We start from the raw sequence: 18,844 nt of genomic DNA on the forward strand, positions 1-18,844 counted from the left end.
AGTTCACTGATTCCTAAGATGTTGATATTTGATCTTGCCATCTACTGTTTGACCACGTTCAATTTACCTTAATTCATGATATCATATTCTAGGTTCCTATGAAACATTAACCAATCAGTCCACCCTAAAGGAGATCAGTCCTGGGTGTTCATTGGAAGGACTGATGCTGAAGCTGAAACTCCAGTACTTTGGCCACCTCATGCGAAGAGTTGACTCATTGGAAAAGACCCTGATGCTGGGAGGGGTTGGGGGCAGGAGGAGGAGGGGACGACAGAGGATGAGATGGCTGGATGGCATTACCGACTTGATGGGCGTGAGCTTGAGTCAACTCCGGGAGTTGGTGATGGACAGGGAGGCCCGACGTGCTGGAATTCATGGGGTCACAAAGAGTCGGACACGACTGAGCGACTGAACTGAACTGAACTGATGAAACATTGCTCTTAACAGCACTGGACTTTACTTCTACCACCAGACACGTCCACAACTGAGCATCGTTACCGCTTTGGCCCAGTCTCTTCATTCTTTCTGCTGCTGTTTCTCTGCTCCTCCCCCGTAGCATATTGTACACTTTCTGACCTGGGAGGCTTATATTCCATTGTCATATCTCTTGCCTTTTCATACTGCTCATGGGGTCCTCAAGGTAAGAATACTGGAGTGGTTTGCCATTTCATCCTCAGTGGACCTTGTTTTGTCGGAACTCTCCACCATGACCCGTCTATCTTGAGTGGCTCTTCACAGCATGGCTCATAACTTTATTGAGTTACACAAGCCCCTTCACCATGGTGAAGGTTGTGATCCATGAACAGGGCTGGTATTAAGGGCCACTATTATTTCTCCAGCTTGTTCACACTGGATGTTATCAAATATTCACTTTTTAGTTCACAATAGCTGTTAACATTTAAAGTGTTGAATTGAGTAAATAATATTGAAGTATAAGAAGAACATTTTATGTAACATCTTGAAGTATAAGAAATAAAATTTTCTTGACAATTGCTAACAACAATATTTTCAATTCATTTAAAGAGTAAAGACTCTTTAAATAAAAACTTAGAGTTTAAAGGGGATTAAAGATCCTGATAAAATAAGATTAAATAGAAGCAATCCTTTTAACCATCCTATAAACCAGTGCTAAGAGGCATATAAAGTAAGCCACTAATGAAGCCCATATATGTAAATTTAGAATTTACAGTAGTCACATAAAAAGTTAAAAAGAAACATGTGAAGCTAATTTTAATAATACATTTATTTAACCCACTGTACTGAAAATATTTCAATGTGCAATCAACTTAAAATTATTCATAAAAACTTTACACTCTTTTTCATATTAAGTCTTCAGAACCTAGTGTGTGTTTGACACTTAAAAATGCATCTCAATTCAAACAAACCATATTTCAAGTTTTCAAGAGCTACTTCTGGCTGAAAGCTATGACAGCACAGCCATTAACACCCTGGGTGCCTAAAACTCAAGACTGATATAAGGAAATTTGCTTTCCGAGATTTCTTTCCCCTGTTGCTCTTCTTCATCCCATACCTATTTCATTCAGCCCTGAAGATTCTGTTTCTTCAAAATCCTTGTACCCAAGCCCTTCTATATGTTTCAATCAGAATCGACAGGACAGATCTCTTTGTAGAGACAACACAAAAGTTTTGTTTGCAACACTTCCTCCTAAAGAGAGTTAGTAATCAGAGTCTGTAAGGCTCTTGCCATCACTTATTGTGAGGGCAACAGGTGGTAGATGAGCCATTAAACTGCACTGCCCCTCAGATGGCAAGGTTGAAAGACCAGGCCTGAGAGAGCTGGGGCACTTGTGCTGAGATCCTCCACCTGTTCTCAGGCCACCTTTCGAATACCAGGAAAAATGGTTATGTATGCATTATAGAGTTCTCTTTTGGACCATATTTGGCTGTAATTTCAGTATTTTAATAATCTTGTTTACACACAGCCCATGAGTGCTGCTCAGGACTTAGCCAACAATGGACTCACTGTGTGTTCCCTTCATTAGTAAATTAAAAAGAGGGCAATCTGTACATTTGATCTTGAATTAAATTTTAGTGAACACAAGCTATACTATAATACACACTACTATACATAAAATAGATAAATGAAAAGGATGTACTATATCACACAGGGAACTATGTTTAATATCTTGTAATCACCTATAGAGAAAAGTATCTGAAAAAATTTACATGTATAACTGAGGCATTTTGCTGTACAACTGAAACTAATACAGCATTGTAAATCAACTATACTTTTAAAAAAGAGTTTATACTTTATCTGCCTGGTGAGTTGTTTTTATTTTCACTCTGATGATCTCTGGGTTTATGATAACAGCTCCTAATTTTATAATGGAGACTCTAGTAAGCAAGGAAAGCAAGCTGGAATGACATGTAGTAAATTCTCAATAAATAATTGCTTGATTTTATCAGTGTATTCTAAAAATATAAAGAAATTGCTAGAAATAGTGTTAAATTAAGGTTGGAATCAGCATCTGAAATTATACAGAACTCAAGCAAAATATTAGTTTCCAAGTTTGTCAGCTGTTTTACACTGGAAATTTCTGTAACTCTCTAAATCTCAATTTTTCATTTGAAAGGTGGGGTTAATAATGGTCTTTAATGTATGGTTTTGAGGATAAATCAGATAATACACAAATATACTTAACACACAATAGCACGGTATACAACAGAGTTTAGTGAGTATTGGTTAGCATTATGACTATCATTATAATTTTTATAATAGAGCCTCCACAGACCAAGGGAAATTCTTCATTCACTCAGCCATTGACTTAATATTTACTAAACAGTTACCATATGCTGGGGTCTCTGCTAAGCAGTAAAGGTAAAAAAGTAAACAAAAAGGAAAGGGTCTCTACCATCATGGGTCTTAGTCCATTAAAGGATACAGACAATTACCTCCATGACCCTAACAAGTGGCCTTAATGCAGGAGGGACAGGGTGCCGTGGTAAAACATCAAACCCAGATTTTAAAGGTGGGAGCAGGTGTCAAAAAACTCTGTGATGAAACTGATGCTTAAACTGAATCATGTGAAGCTCTCAACTAGTCAGAGGGCAAGCAAGAGGGTTCCAGAATTCCAGACTTGGGAAACAACAAATGGCCAGAGACAAGCAAGTGGGCCACATGCTAGGAACAGACGGGACTTCAATAAGGCTGAAAGGAAAAACACAGAGGTAAGACTGGCAAGCTTTGCATCTAGAAATGTAAGCTGTTGCTTGTCTCTATTCAAAAGGCAAGCAAGTTCAAGTCCCTTAGCTAAGGAAGGACTTCCTCTCTCTGATTTCAGGAACTTCTATTCTGTGACTTCCTTTTCTCTTCAGGGTCATGCTAAGTCATTTCAGTCATGTCTGACTCTTTGTGACCCCACAGACAATAGCCTGCCAAGCTCCTCTGTCCATGGGATTCTCCAGGCAAGAATACTAGAGTGGTTTGCCAAGTCCTCCTCTAGGGGAACTTCCTGACCCAGGGATCAAACCTGTGTCTCTTAAGTCTCCTGCACTGAGAGTTGAGTTCTTTACCACTAGCACCACCTGGGAAGGACTTCCTCTTTGTTTTGGGGGTTTCTATTCTATGACTTCCTTTTCCCCTCAAGGTTGGCATTAATTTATCTTATTCCAGGTTTGGAAGGCTTCTTTTCTGTGCCCCACAATCTACCCTTCTACTTCCTCAAATGTGGAATGACTCATGACATCATTTGGGGTTAAACCTCTTTAACCTCTCTTGTTTGCCTCTCTTTCTATTTTCTTCTCCTAGCCTAAAAGATACTGCTCAGTTTCATCATCCGAGATTGATACCAGATAACTATTTCTCTTGTGCAATGTTGGGTCTGATAGTTCTGTGTCCTAACTTGCGTGTGAGGCGATCTAGTTCTGGCAGGGAATTTCTGGAAAGTGGCCACTTGAAACCAGTCTGAACATAGAAAAATCTCACAGGTAGTTTATTGTCATGGTGGAATGAGCTACCAAAATTTATGATATGAAGGGACTTTCCACTCTTCCAGGAGGATATGGAGTGGAATTCCTCCAGAATACAGAAACACAAAGCTTTTAATTTGAAAAAAATTTTGAATGGGGGTAGGGAAAGTAGAGAATATGGATGTGTTAACTTTTGCATACCTTATGCCTACTGTTTCAAAATTTTTCTACATATTAATCAACTTCCTTCAGTGTTCTAAACCTTAAAATTACCTGTATCCATTTTGCCTCAGGATACAAAAATATTAATATATGACATTGCCTTCCTTTTTTCTATTTTCATTGTTAGAGTAAGTATTCATCATTAAGCTATACAGAAATACTGCCAAAAGTCTTTTGGGACTGTGAGTGACAGAGTAAGAGTGTGGATAATCTGGTGGAATATTCATTGTATATATGATGGGTAGAACTGAGTTTTATGAGAATGGAAATAGAATGAAAAAGATCAGAAATTTTCACCCATCTTCATCATGCAACTAATTTTATCTCATTCTGTACCAAGTTTCTTCCTCTTTTTAAAATTTCTATCATTTAATTTCCCTGGTTTAGAAAACTTTATTAGACTTCTCCCACACACAAACATTTTTTTCTTCTTCAAATATAGATCAGAATCCTCTCCAGAGTCTTTTACTTTAGGCTAATAACTCCAAATGCATTTGTCACATACACATATCTTGCTTTGCTAGTATGTATGTATATGTATGTGTTTCACTTCATTGACAGAAGAGAGTACATTCTATTTTTGATATTCACACATTTTTTATCACAGAAAACATGTCATAATTTGTGCTGTTGTATGGCATAAACCAACACAACATTGTAAAGCAATTATCCTCCAATTAAAAAAATAAATTAATTTAAAAAATTTATGAAAAGCATTATTTCTCTGTTTTTATTAGCTGAATATTAGCTCTAAACATGCTAGTTATTTTTTTGTGTGAAGTAGGGAGCTAAATAATTGCTCCATATTTCTGTTTTTATGTCCATAAAATAATATTTGTAAGTTACCTTGCAGATACAGTTTTATGATTATTCTAATAATATGTTTCTTATTTGGGTATATGTGAAGATATGGGGCTTGAGGATGGTAATTACACAGATTCTTCCATTGTATCAATTACTTTGAAATAGAGCTTAAACTCATGCCGAGAAAAAATAAATTTTATAGTCCACTTGGCCTTCTTTGTATACTCTAGTAATAATTCACTATTTTTTAAGACTCAAAACTAACTAATGGACTTTCTAAGGAGCTTAACTTACTCATGAGAATAACTTGCTCATATCCACATACTGGACATTTATTTGCTCTTCTCCCTAGTAAGTGCAATGGCACCCCACTACAGCACTCTTGCCTGGAAAATCCCATGGACGGAGGAGGCTGGTAGGCTGCGGTCCATGGGGTCGCTAAGAGTCGGACACGACTGAGCGACTTCACTTTCACTTTTCTAGTAAGAGCAGCAGAGTCAAGACCAGTGTGTAAACTTGACTAGGGGCAAACATTTCTAGCTGTAGCCAACTGAGAACTCTCCCTCTTTCACAGACTTTGAATTGACTTTGCATTATTGTGTGATGCAGTTTTGACTACTAATTCAGCTCTATTTCATTGAGTAGTGGGGTCTCTCTTCATGCATATCTGTGTTTAAATCTGGATTTACTTTCAGTGCATTCTAAGGCAAGTTAGAAAATTTCCCTAAGCTTCTGTTTCCCCTTGTATGTATTAAACAGAACAATGAAACTGACTTATGGGCTAGCTGTGAGGATTATAAAAGGCTAAGCACAGAGCCTGGAAAACAAAGATATTCAATGACAGAAAACTATGACTACTATTACCACTACAATCACTATTATGACTTGTATTCCAATACAGTTTTTATGGAGAAACAAGATCTTCCTAGGTTGAAGAGCTCTTAGAGGTCATCGATTTAGCTCTTCTGTTTTCTATTCCATCAAATATTTAAATTTCTTGTACAATATCCCTGATATAGGATTATCCAGAATAGTCTTCTTTACTTGTCAAGTTTTACTTGAAACCTGCCCAAATTGATTCCCATGAAAGCTCATTTTATCTTTGGAGGGTTCTGATTGCTAGAAAGTAGTTGTGTGTGTGTGTGTGTGTGTGTGTGTGACCACATATGCTTTTTGTAGCCATCACCTACTGATTCAGGTTGTGGGCTTAAGAAGACAAACATGACTGTGATGGGTATGGAAATGGCTTAGAAAGACTACTTAGAGAATTTTCCAGATAAAACTCAAAAAACAAACAAAAAATAGCCAAACATAGGTAAAAGTGGCTGGGGCACGGAAATATAGAATAATTAGTTTGGGAAGGAAAGAAATTGAAGAAGGAAAGGAATCCTAGCAATAAAAATCTACATGCTGAAAAGGATTGAGACATAATGCTATCCCTGTGTTCAGGGGACTCTAAGCACTTAGATATGGCTGGAGGGTAGGATGTTGTTTTGACATATATATACTGTAAGTACTGGGGGCAGGGGGTTTGTGGTGAGAGAGATGAACCTAGGTGGCAATATGTGGTCCAGTAATGAAGGAACTTCACCATGTTTCATCACTGTAAGATTTTAAGAGCAGGGATAATGTGATCAGATGGGTTTTTAGAAATGAATTTGCACTGCATTACCCAGGATGTAAGGAATGTGTCTGAGAAAGCTGGAGACACTTACCTATTTCACCCACACAGGTTCAGATTGTACAACTCACTGTGGATGTAATACAAATGTATTCACGTTGTCTGCTAAATTCCAAGGTCAAGGGACTTTGTAAGCAGCAGATGTAAACTTTAAAAGCTCAGCAGACTATTATATAGTCTATGTATGCGCTATAGACAGAGACTTTCTTTTTTTTTTTTAAGATTTAGATTTGTTCTAGTTGATGTTGACACAGTCAACTGACCGGCTGTGAAGAGTTGCATAAATTTCCAGACCATCTGGGTGATCTTCACATGCTGTGAATTTTTGCCAACTGCTTTCCCCCAGAAACACTTTGAAAAACATATCTATAAGTTGTTGCATAGAAATGTTTGCAAAATTACTTATCTTAAATACAAATATGACAAGAAAAAAATGTTTGTTTTAATGAACAAATAATGCTATCATTTTCAGACAAGGCAAATTTTTTATTAAACTAAAATGTAGATGGTTATAATTCACTTGTCTAGGGGCCATTCATCTGGTCTACCTGGAGCAGCCAAGAACCTACACAAGAAAAATGTCTCTTGAAAAGTCAAACAAATATTCTAAGGCTCTACACCAAAGCTTGTGTAGGTCCCTAAGTCTTCCCATCTCATCATCAAACTCCATTTTGTGTGTGTGTTTTACCAAAAATCTAAACAAGTTTGGTATTTATGATTTTCTGATTGTGAATTAGTGTGTTTGTGTCAGGGGGATGGCTGAATGTGTGCTTTGGAGTTTTATTGAGTTGCATTTCAGAGGCATAGACTAAACAGTACTTGATGATAGGAGAGAAGCTAGGATTAGAGACAAAGAAAAAAAATCCTAAAGTCAGACAGAAAAATCTCTCAAATGGTAGTAAACTGTAGCCATTTATAGCACCATCCTATCTGCCCCAAACAGACATCTAATCCATTATGTTGACTTTTTTTTTCTAAGAAAATGTGGAAGTGTCTATTTTTGTAAGGATTTTTCACACCAGTTGACCAAAATATATTACAAGCATTAAAAGGTAACCTTCAGTTATTTGCTAAGTCACTCACATTGGATACCTTCTACTAGATGCTGAATGAATAAACAAAATATGCAGTTTTTGTCTAAATAATAGTTTCCATTGTACATGTTCAACGTTACTTCTAAGTAATGTATTCATTAACAGTAATTTACGGTTGCATTTCCCAAAGTATTTTTCATAATAAAAATCAATAGTTCTGGTAAAGGGCAGGAACCCAGAACTAAATAACACAACAATGCTGTTTACCAAGTGCTTACAATGTGTTTTTCATTTTGTACTGTACATAGGTGGTTTCATTTAGTATTTATAACAAACACAGAAGGAAGTTATATTATTCCTAATTTACAGATGTGGAAACAGATGCTTCAGAGTTTGGTCCAAAGTCACAAAGTTAGCCAAGTAAGTGAGCCTATTTCCAAATCCAGGTCTGCATTGCTAAGCCTTACGTTGTCTCTCATTGCACCGCTGTGTACCTCCAAGGCTTCTGAATTCCAGTGATTGGCATGCCTGCAAACGACTCACTGAAGCTCTTTATGGGAAATGTATCAGGTTGCAATTGGCTGCTTCTCCACCAGCATCCAGTTATCTACTGAGTGCCAAGCTGCTCTATCTTTTATCTTTTTAACACTTTCCATTGTCAGAGTGTCTGCAATTTGCTGCCTGGCACTGGTTGGAATAAGAAACACTGGCTGCTCTTACAGCCACTAGCCCTGTGGGAAATCATTTTCCTTGTTGTCAAAGCTGCCACCACTGTTTCTCACTTCCATAGCTTACCATACCGAATGATCACTTTCTGTCCTTCTTGAAACTTCTGTTCGCCATGTAGCTTTTGTATACAAGTTATGGGTTTCACCATCTGATGCAATGTCGCACATTATACCGTTAGAATAAAGATCAGAGTTCAGCTTCTATTTTTCCACCATTTTGGAACAACACTTGTAACTCTTAGATACATTAGGATCACTTCACCGGTTATGACCCTTAGGTTGTTTTCAGGTCAGACTAATTCTGGAAATCAGAGGGTTTCTGAAAGCCGAAAGCTAGATAGCAAGTATTGTGTGTATGTATGTGTGTGTGTGTGTGTGTGTGTGTGTGTGTGTGTGTGTCTATGTGCAGAAAATGAAAAGTATAGCAAAAGAGGGATTAGATTTAAGACCAAGATTATTGTCTTAATTAATAGATTGATTAAATCCCAGGAAAATATTTGCCACCTTAATTTACGTGGTTCATTTAAAGACAATTGGATTACCAATAGTTTACAAAGCTATGCTGTGATTATAACACACATGGGTAAAAGTGAATTCATTCATTAACAGAAACTCAAGGTGTAATGACTGGGCAGAGTTTAGGGTGAGTAGCATTTGAAAGTGTTACACAAAAGATAAACAGACTAATGAAAATTCTTTAAAGTAGGATTCAGTCAAGATAGTACACTGCTCTGAAGAGCCAAGGCAACTCTATGAATCGCCGAATAAATTGGGTCAGGCATAAATTGTCATACATTTTTTTGGTGTAATTCTGGGGACAGAAATGGGCAAGGCCACAGAAACAGAGCTCAAATCCAAGCATAGGCATGTGTAGACTTAGAGAGGGGCTTCCCTGGCGGCTCAGATGGTAAAGAATTCACCTACAATGTGGGAGACTGGGCTTTCATCCCTGGGTCAGGAAGATGCCCTGGAGGAGGGCATGGCAACCCAAACTAGTATTTTTGCTGGGAGGATTCTCATGGACAGAGGAGCCTGGTGGGCTATAGTCAATGGGGTTGTAAAGAATTGGACATGACTTAGAGACAAGAGTATGTTGTATAGTGTTGTGTTTCTGACACAAGGATCTGAGTAGTAAGAGTCTATTATGATCTTCTTTGAAAAAGAACAGGAAGGAGACTCAGTGTTAAATGCAGAAGAGGACAGGGAATGGGCAGCATAGAGATAGTCATCTCATCCAGATTTTCATTGGTGCTTTAGTGAGCAAGTATTGAAAATTAGCACCAAAAACCACACAGTGATCACATTCAGTTCAGTTCAGCTGTTCAGTTGTGTCCGATTCTTCACGACCCCATGGACCACAGCACACCAGGCCTCCCTGTTCATCACCAACTACCAGAGTCTACTCAAACTCATGTCCATTGAGTCGGTGATGCCATCCAACCATCTCATCCTCTGTCATCCCCTTCTCCTCCTGCCTTCAATCTTTCTCAGCATCAGGATCTTTTCAAATGAGTTAGCTCTTCGCATCAGGTGGCCAAAGTATTGGAGTTTCAGCTTCAACATCAGTCCTTCCAATGATCATTCAGGACTGATCTCCTTTAGGATGGACTGGTTGGATCTCCTTGCAGTTCAAGAGACTCTCAAGAGTCTTCTCCAACACCACAGTTCAAAAGTATCAATTTTTCAGTGCTCAGCTTTCTTTATAGTCCAACTCTCACATCCATACATGACTACTGGAAAAACCATAGCTTTGACTAGACAGACCTTTGTTGGCAAAGTAATGTCTCTGCTTTTTAATATGCTATCTAGGTTGGTCATAACTTTCCTTCCAAGGAATCTTTTAATTTCATAGCTGCATTCACCATCTGCAGTCATATCATTTTATATAGTTTATATACTTAGAGTCTTTGGAAAAGATTTTCTCATGCATTTTCCTGACCATGGCATTCCTTTACTTCAACATTTGTATGATGGCTTTACTCAAGTCTCACTTTTCCTGAGGACCTTTTCAAAGCATTCTAGGACATAGTGATTTCTGTTTTCCTTAGAGATCTTATGATCCTCACTATTTCTTTTAGTTTCTGTTTATATGTTGTCTTGAAATATGTGGTATCTTCAAAATTTAGTACAATGCAAGGTGGGACAGCTTTTGATGAGGGGATGATTGGAAGCAAAGAGATTATTCTAAAGCTTATCCCACTCCAGTATTCTTGCCTGGAGAATCCAATGGATGGAGGAGCGTGGTAAGCTACAGTCCATGGGGTCGCAAAGAGTCAGACACGACTGAGTGACTTCACTTTGTGTTGCCAAATACATAATGAAGATTAATGCAAGAAGAGAGAAAATGAATATTTCTATGAATTCTTGATATTCACACATGCATTTCAACCCTGCTGGTCAGTTTTTTTTTTTTTCAGAACTAACCTCTTTAACAAGGTCGAGTCCTTGGGAAAACTTCATTTCCTCTGAAATTTAGAATCATCTATACTATGATCTGGGCTTCCCAGGTGGCTCAGTGGTGAAGAACCCACCCGCCAAGGTAGGAGATGAAAGAGACATGGGTTCGATGCTTGGGTCAGGAAGATACCTTCAAGAGAAAATGGTAGCCCCCTCCAGTATTCTTGCCTGTGAAATCCCATGGACAGACGAGTCTGGTGGGCTAAAGTCTATGGGATCACAAAGAGTCAGACACGACAATATTGTGATTTAAGTTTTTTCAAGTTGCTTTCTCTATGCACAGTGTATCTCTTGAAAGATATAGACCTTATCCTCTACTGCTATAATAGCAGGATAGGATAGGATAGCATTTTGTTGAAATATTGTCCAAGTAAATATTCTTCGAATACAGTCTTAAGTCAAGTGACTTTGGGAATGCTGCATAACCTGAGCTTTTCTTGACCAAGGTTTAAAAATGTTTGACATCCTCTAATATTATAACATGCATCATTTAAAATTATGGCTAAACTCTTTATGTTATAATTAGAGACTAATTTTCATTGAAAAAATTAATTCAAGATCATATAAGGAGTTCTCCATATTACACACTATTTTCAATCTTAAAGTCTGGAAGACAACATCGCAAAGAACAATGTATTTTTAAGGGAAGAATTTAATGCCATCACAGCTTTAAATATAACCCATAGAGATAGTCTGTTATCACCTCTGTAACCAGTTCCCTTCCTTCTATATCTCTATTTCTTTAATCGCTTTGGGAAAGCAAATCCCAATGGTAGCATACCATTACAACAGAAGATGATAACAAAACTGTTCAAGTAGAGCAGGCTCGAAGTTTAAACTGCTTTTGTTCTAATCATTTCTCACCCTACTGCCTACATATTGCTAAACAACTAATTGATTGATTCAAAGGAAAGAAATCCATTACAGTAGTTTTTTTTTTTTTAAGTAAGTGAACTCAACATAAGCAACTTGAGGCATTAAGTAAGTCTTTTTTTTTATTTAGTAAGTCTTGAAGCATATTAAGTCCTCTTTACTCATGGCTCCACATGAAATAAATTCTGATGAAAAGACACTGCGACTTCCACAATATATCAAAGACAAATTGACAACCTGGGCCTATTTTTCCTTTTGTCTTTGCTTTCCACTGGTTTGTGTGAAAACTGCTCTGTCAGTTGATGTGGACATATGTATTATATCCTGGGTATGACTAGGTAATATGATTTCTATGACTAGAAATCTCCAGATTGCACACTAAGTAATGTGAGAGAAAGGGGAAAAGTATTTTGAAAAAATGTATTTAATTCTAATCTATTCAAACTTTGATCTCAAGTTCTTAGTACAATTTTTAGTTTGACATGCTTTCACCTCTTATACTATCAACTCATTATACTTTGGAACATTTTTATGATACTTTCCAGAAGTTAGTATTTTTTCAACTTCAAGCACAGGGCAACATGATGTGGAAGCCAAGTTTCTCCATGGATTTAAGAGCTTTCAAGATTTTAGACAGGACAATGCTTCAATGAATGGATTGGGGAGATAGTAGGCTAGGAAAATGCTTTTGAGGGCTTTATTATCTTAAATATGAAAAAAACAGGTTTCTTAGACCCTTCTAAGTGAGGTAAGGCATAAAACGGTAACAATATTTTTCTAAGTTGAAGAATAAAAATTTCTCTCTTTTAAACACATTTTAAATGTTCCTCAGGCCTCCTCAGAACTGAGGTTGTGGCTGTGCTGACAAAAGGTAGAGTTTCAGCTACACTTAGAGTGGAAGGTCAGGTTGTTAGAAATGTTGATTGTTCTAATTCACTGCTCATTAGAACCACCAGCATAGTGACACTCCGAGGAGGTCCATGTGTCTTCTGTTCTCAACACTTTACTTCCAAATGAGTAAATAGTCAACTATATCTTTTGCTCATATCTGTATCAACCTTGCCCAGAGAAATGTTTTATGTTACACATTTTACAAAATATGTAAACATTAAAAAAAGTAAATCATCAGTATATATTCAACTTCAGTGCAATTTGATATTTCTGAAATTATCAACTATGATATAATATATCCTCATCCAATAACAAAGACAGAACTACATATTTGAAGTGCAGATTAAAAAAAAAACAACTAATTTGCCACAGTTTTCCTTTGCTGGTATTTTAAAAGCCAGATGATCTAAGAATACACACATTTACTTATCTCACAAAGACATAATCACACTGTCATCCATTTTTGAACCACAAAAGATGGATAATATAACATGTGCTTAAAATGGATTCATTAATTATGAGAATAGATAAGTGTTTCATCAGGTATATACAGCAGATAACATTTATCTTTTCTCATAGAAGAAAAAGATTAAAGTAATTCTTCTATACTTATTGGGAAGAAAAAAGCCTGTTCCACTGAGACTTTCATAATGTGACACTAGATAATATACTTTGCTACAGATGGTAAAGTTACACAAACATAGATACAGATGACTTATTTCATATTCAGCTAAGGCAGCTAAATGCTACAGGAAAGCCATTCATTCCCACCATAAATATTACGCAGTTTATTTTGTTTCTTTATAAATATGCAGTCACCATAAACATTTCACAGCAATTGTTAGGGATTTTTTTTTTCTGACATGCATTTCAGAAGTAGCAGAGAATTCTCCCAATATTATACAGCAGGTTGTCAATACCAGTGGTGAGACTTCACACAGTTAACCTCAATGGTGACTATTGTAATAAAGAGCATTGGACTTATAAAGGAGTAAATCATCAACTGATACTTATTGATTTTTTTCTATATATTAAGGGTGATAGATTAAAAATGATTTTATGTTTTTCTGAAATTTAAATGTGCCTATTAAAATCTATTTTCTGTTCATTTTTTGTCAGCAAAAAATTTTGGTTTTTTTCCTCATAAATTGTTTAAAGCTCAAGTGCTCTAGCCACCTAAGTATGTCTAAATGCTTCTTAAAGGAGAAATAATTTTCCCTAATTACTGACAATTGGTGTCAGAAATAATTCTCAGTAAACTGAGCCAGCAGGTAAAATGGAAGTGAAATCGGTTTTTCACTGGAAAATATCTTGATGTTATTTAACAGAATGCACAATCATAATATATTTCTCATGGATTCCTAAGACTACCAATAAAATAGATTTCATGAGTTCACTCATTTGCTTTCTCATGAGTACCTTAAATTGCATTACTGTTAATGAATAAATGCATCTTAGCTATGTTTCTTATTTCACAGTGTTGAATTAAGGAGCACTTAGATTACAAAACCGAACATAGCTCTACCCCCTTTCGAGAGGCTTTACTTTGGAACTGGGAATATCTAACAATGTTTTCTAACAAGTTAAAATCAAATTTTAAGTATAAGAATTATATATTTCTATTTATACACTTTTGAATTGCTTTATCTTTTGTAACATATTGTAAAACATTAAGCTCAGTTTACTTCTGCTGTTTGCTAACTGTTACACAAGCACCTTTTAGGAATGCTCTCTATGACAGCTGAAAAAAAATCTTTTTTTGGCCATTAGTTTCTAAATATTTGATAGATGCAACCATTTTTGCTTGTGGCATCCAGCTTAATTGCATTATCTTATGGTCAGATTTACACTTATAAAATTCTATACAATCATGTAAGTTCTTTTAAACCTAGTGTATATTGTGCTATTGATCATGCCACACAATTTGAATCAAAACACCATCAACTGGATAACCAACTGCTCTCCACATAGGCTACACACTGAATAATGTATTAATATCACTGCTTAGTGTAGAGACACATGAAATAGTTCAGTTGTTAGTAAACTACTTAAATGCACTTTGCCAACCTGAGTGAAACAAATGGGCAGAGATATTAAAAGCAAAATACCAGAAATGAAAGCAGTCAGATTTGTGAGTTGTTTAATTTTAACTGCACTCTACTAGCGGAATGTGGGTTTGCCCTATTGAAATCATTATCAATTCATTTGAGGACTCAAATAAACATTGATAAAGGACTCCCGGGAAACATAAATGGCAAGAATGCTTGGAACAGGAATACAGACACAGTCCACTGTTTCGGAAAGACAAAGCTTCTCGTGCAAAGATTGTACTGACAGTTTGTGTTTCTAAAGAGTGTTAAGAACGTTTTAATAGTGTAAAAAAATTAAATCAGTTTTTAAAAAAATGGGTGGGAGAGAGTTAATCTCTTACTATTTTGCTAAAGCTGAGGTAAATTTCTAAAAACATTATTTTAAACTCTTTGGACATTAAGTGCACAATAGTTACTAGGAACAAGAAACACAAGTACACAAAAATTTTTAAGAATTTTTGGACCATTTTATGAATAATGAGGTATATTTCGGGAAGTGACAATCATCTCTTCCAAATTGAAGCTATCCATGGTTTACCTACCCAATAGTACTGGCCATGTTGATTTAACTAAAAATATTCAAAAGCTAATTTTGTGAAATGTGTTTGTTAAATATAAATTTTAAAATGTATTTAAATGTAACATTGATGGCAAATCATAAATAACAAAAAATTAATTCACTTTGGAAATAATCTTTCTATAACATTTAAACTTTTTTCTTTTTTTCTTTTTTAACACTGATTCATACTTAATATCTCTATCCATGAATACATAGCTGAATATTTTTGTCCTAATTCAATGGTTAACATACAGATATAATGAAAATATAGGACATGTAGAGAGTCATTTTACTGATTTAAATGCACATTTTTTGCATAGCAAGTATAGTCCTTCACTCCAAAAGTCAGTGTAAATAATGAGCGAGTACTTGATTCACTAATTATGTTAGATTTAGCTTGCAGCCGATTGAGTGACAGCCATTTTTCTGAGTCTCTCTCCAGCCTCACTCCAGATTAGAACTGGCACCTTCTCCTATGCAAATGAACATCTAATTAAAGACACTTCCCAGTCAATAAGCCACTTTCTTACCACCCATTATATTACCTGACAAGCCCTTTCTCTCCAGTCCTGGCCCACCAAGAATCTTCATTCATTTTCTCTTCTTCTTCTCTGCAAAGTGAACTGATCCCGCATAATCCCTGGAATAATGTAGTTTCTCTTGTGGAAGAGCAGCTTCCCTCTCCCCCTTTACATCAAGCTAATGGAGCCAGTAGGTATCCTATTGATCTTTTCTCTATATGGTTTCCACAAGGATTTGACAGACTTCCTTACAGGTTAAACATCCAGGCTTTCTGAAGTGGCTATAAAGCTTTGTTTTTGATTTTTCTAACTTTTTTTTAAAACCCTTGCTCATCTGTAATCTTTAAAAGCTCAGTTGATGCCATGCAGAGCAAAGCCTTATTTCTTTGCAGAACTAATCTAGACACTGTCTAGTGTTGAGTACAGTTGTCTGATTCAAATCTTCTGTTACAAAGCAGATGACATCTAGCTAGATGTCAGAGAAGAGCCTAACAATGACAATTCACTTATCCCTTAGAAAGAATCAATTCTCCCACAATGCATCTGTCAGAGAACTCTCACTCCGTAAAAGCAATTTTTCTAGCTGTCTGACACTGTAATTGCTCTTAAATTTTCAATGAACGTTTTACAAGGACTCCCCTGAACCATGATGAAAAACTTAACTTTTTTCTAAAAATGAGAGGCTGACAGGATGAAAGAGGTCTTTCTCTTTAAAGCTTTGCTTGCTTGAGTAGGAATTCTTTCATATCATCAACAAGCTGTTGAATAGAGGATAGATTACTTTCCATTTATTTCATCAATCAGATTAAAGGCTCTCCTTCACAATGCCCTTTAAACAAGAGCTGTTTATGATGTCCTCGCAGGTTTGACTTTAATGTAGTATTAAATCACTATGGACAGTGGAGTCGGTAGGGAATATAAATATGACGAATATCTGACAACATTTAAGCATTGCATATATTTTGGTTATTATCTTCATTCTTGCCATAAAAGAGAGGTAAGCAGCAGAAGAAAAACAGCTATAGATTTGCTATTCTTTAGTCTGGAAAAAAAATCAACACCATTTCCTTTTATGGATCAGTAAGCAGAAATGCCAAGCATAGCAGTGATTTTTTTTTCCCCTCCTCAGACCAGTAATTAAAAAAAAAAGTTGAAAAACAAATTAGTGATTTTTTCATTTCTATTCTTTTCTCAACATGTGTTTACAAGTTTTAAAAATAGAACTCTGAGTCCCTTCATTCCGGGTGAGTTCAGACTAATGAAGCTAGGTGATATAGATAATACTCTATTTTAAGATTTTCCCAAAGTAAAGCAGGGCCAAAGAGTTATTTATGATTTTATCAGTAGTATGATAGTCTTTTCAGAGACAGATGTCAAATAGGTTAAAATAATTGCTTTAAATATGTGTGCGTGTGTGAATATTTGTGTTTAGTGATTAAATGATAAAAAAATTTAAAGGCATCAAAACTCCTTAATTCAAATGTATGACATACTTGTGATCAAACCTTCTGTCTGAGGTGCGTGGTGATATTGCAGGTATTTTCAAATAAAAATAAAAATTAACTTTCAAACTGACATGAGCAATACTAAATAAGAGGGAAATTATATTGAAGAATAAAAAATTCAAATGGTGGGAAGAAATTTCATAGCCATTTTGCCCTGTATTCTACCCTATACATGCAGCCCTGCTGTTTTCCCATATTCAGCTGTAACATCTTTAATAACTGGATGCTCTGAAATACATCCCTTGGCAATTCTAGTCAGAAAATATTTTCCTAAACCTTAGTCCAATTCTTTATTTTGTGGTGTATTAACCACTGTTTTGTAGGGCATTGTTTCTATCTAAACTAAATTTTAAAAATATAATACTATACTCAAAACAGTAAGTATTCAAGTATGAAGACAGTTGCTTTTATGAAGACAGTTCTCTCGTCCTTTCCACTTTCTCTTTTCAAAGCTAATCACTATTGGTTCCTACAACAGTTTTTCATGTATCCATTGCAAAACATCATAAGAAAAACATCACCTAGGCATTTCTTTACTCCCATTTTATTGAATACAATGGACATCAGCACTGTATAACTTTTGGGTGTACAGTACAGTGTTTTGACTGACATATATTGTGAAATGATTATCACAATAAGTTTAGTGGAGCTCCATCATCTCATATGAAAAAAAAATTAAATTAAAGAAGTAGAACATAGTTTTCTTGTGAAGAGGACACTTAGGATTTATTCTCTTAACTCTTATGTACTCTCTTAACTTTTACATAATATGTATTTCATAGTATGTAATGCTTTTAAATGTATTAGGTTGGTACAAAAGTAATTGTGGTCTCAGACCGTGAATTTTAAATCATTATAACTAGGCTCAGACACATCTTTATTAATCAAAATAGGAGCCATTACAATCAACACATTTTTGCCAATGAGAAATAAGTTTGTTCATTCCTGTAGTATAAAGATCCATGCTTTGGGATTTGATTGATTCTTGGAAAGCATTTTCTGCCTGCTGCTGCTCGTGGAAACTTTTTGCCTGCATGAAGTTGTTGCGATGCTTGAAGAAGTGGCAGTCAGTTGGTGAGAAGGGCTTCTCTGGTGGCTCAGACCATAAAGAATCCTCTTGCAATGAGGGAGACCTGGGTTCCATCCCTGGATTGGGCAAAACCCCTGGAGAAGGGAATGACTTCTCACTCCAGTATTCTTGCTAATACTTTCATCTTCACTTTCAGGTGAATATGCAGATGAGGCAAAACTTTGTAGCCCAATTCATTCAAGTTGAAGCTTTGGTTGTGTGATTGGTTACAGTCAGGTATTGCCATAGAGAAGGATTGGGCCCATTCTGTTGACCAATGCTGGCAGTAGGTGTTGCAGTTTTTGGTGTATCTCATCAATTTCCTGAGCATACTTCTCAGATGTAATCGTTTTACTAGGATTCAGAAAACTGTAGTGGATCTGACCCGAGCAGGCTACCAAAGAGTGACCATAATTCTTTTTTGGGGCAAGTTTGGCTTTGGGAACTTCTCAGTCCAACCACTGACCTGGTCACCACTGG

The sequence above is a fragment of the Odocoileus virginianus genome, chromosome 14 (assembly GCF_023699985.2).
Source record: "Odocoileus virginianus isolate 20LAN1187 ecotype Illinois chromosome 14, Ovbor_1.2, whole genome shotgun sequence".
NCBI lineage: Eukaryota > Metazoa > Chordata > Mammalia > Artiodactyla > Cervidae > Odocoileus > Odocoileus virginianus.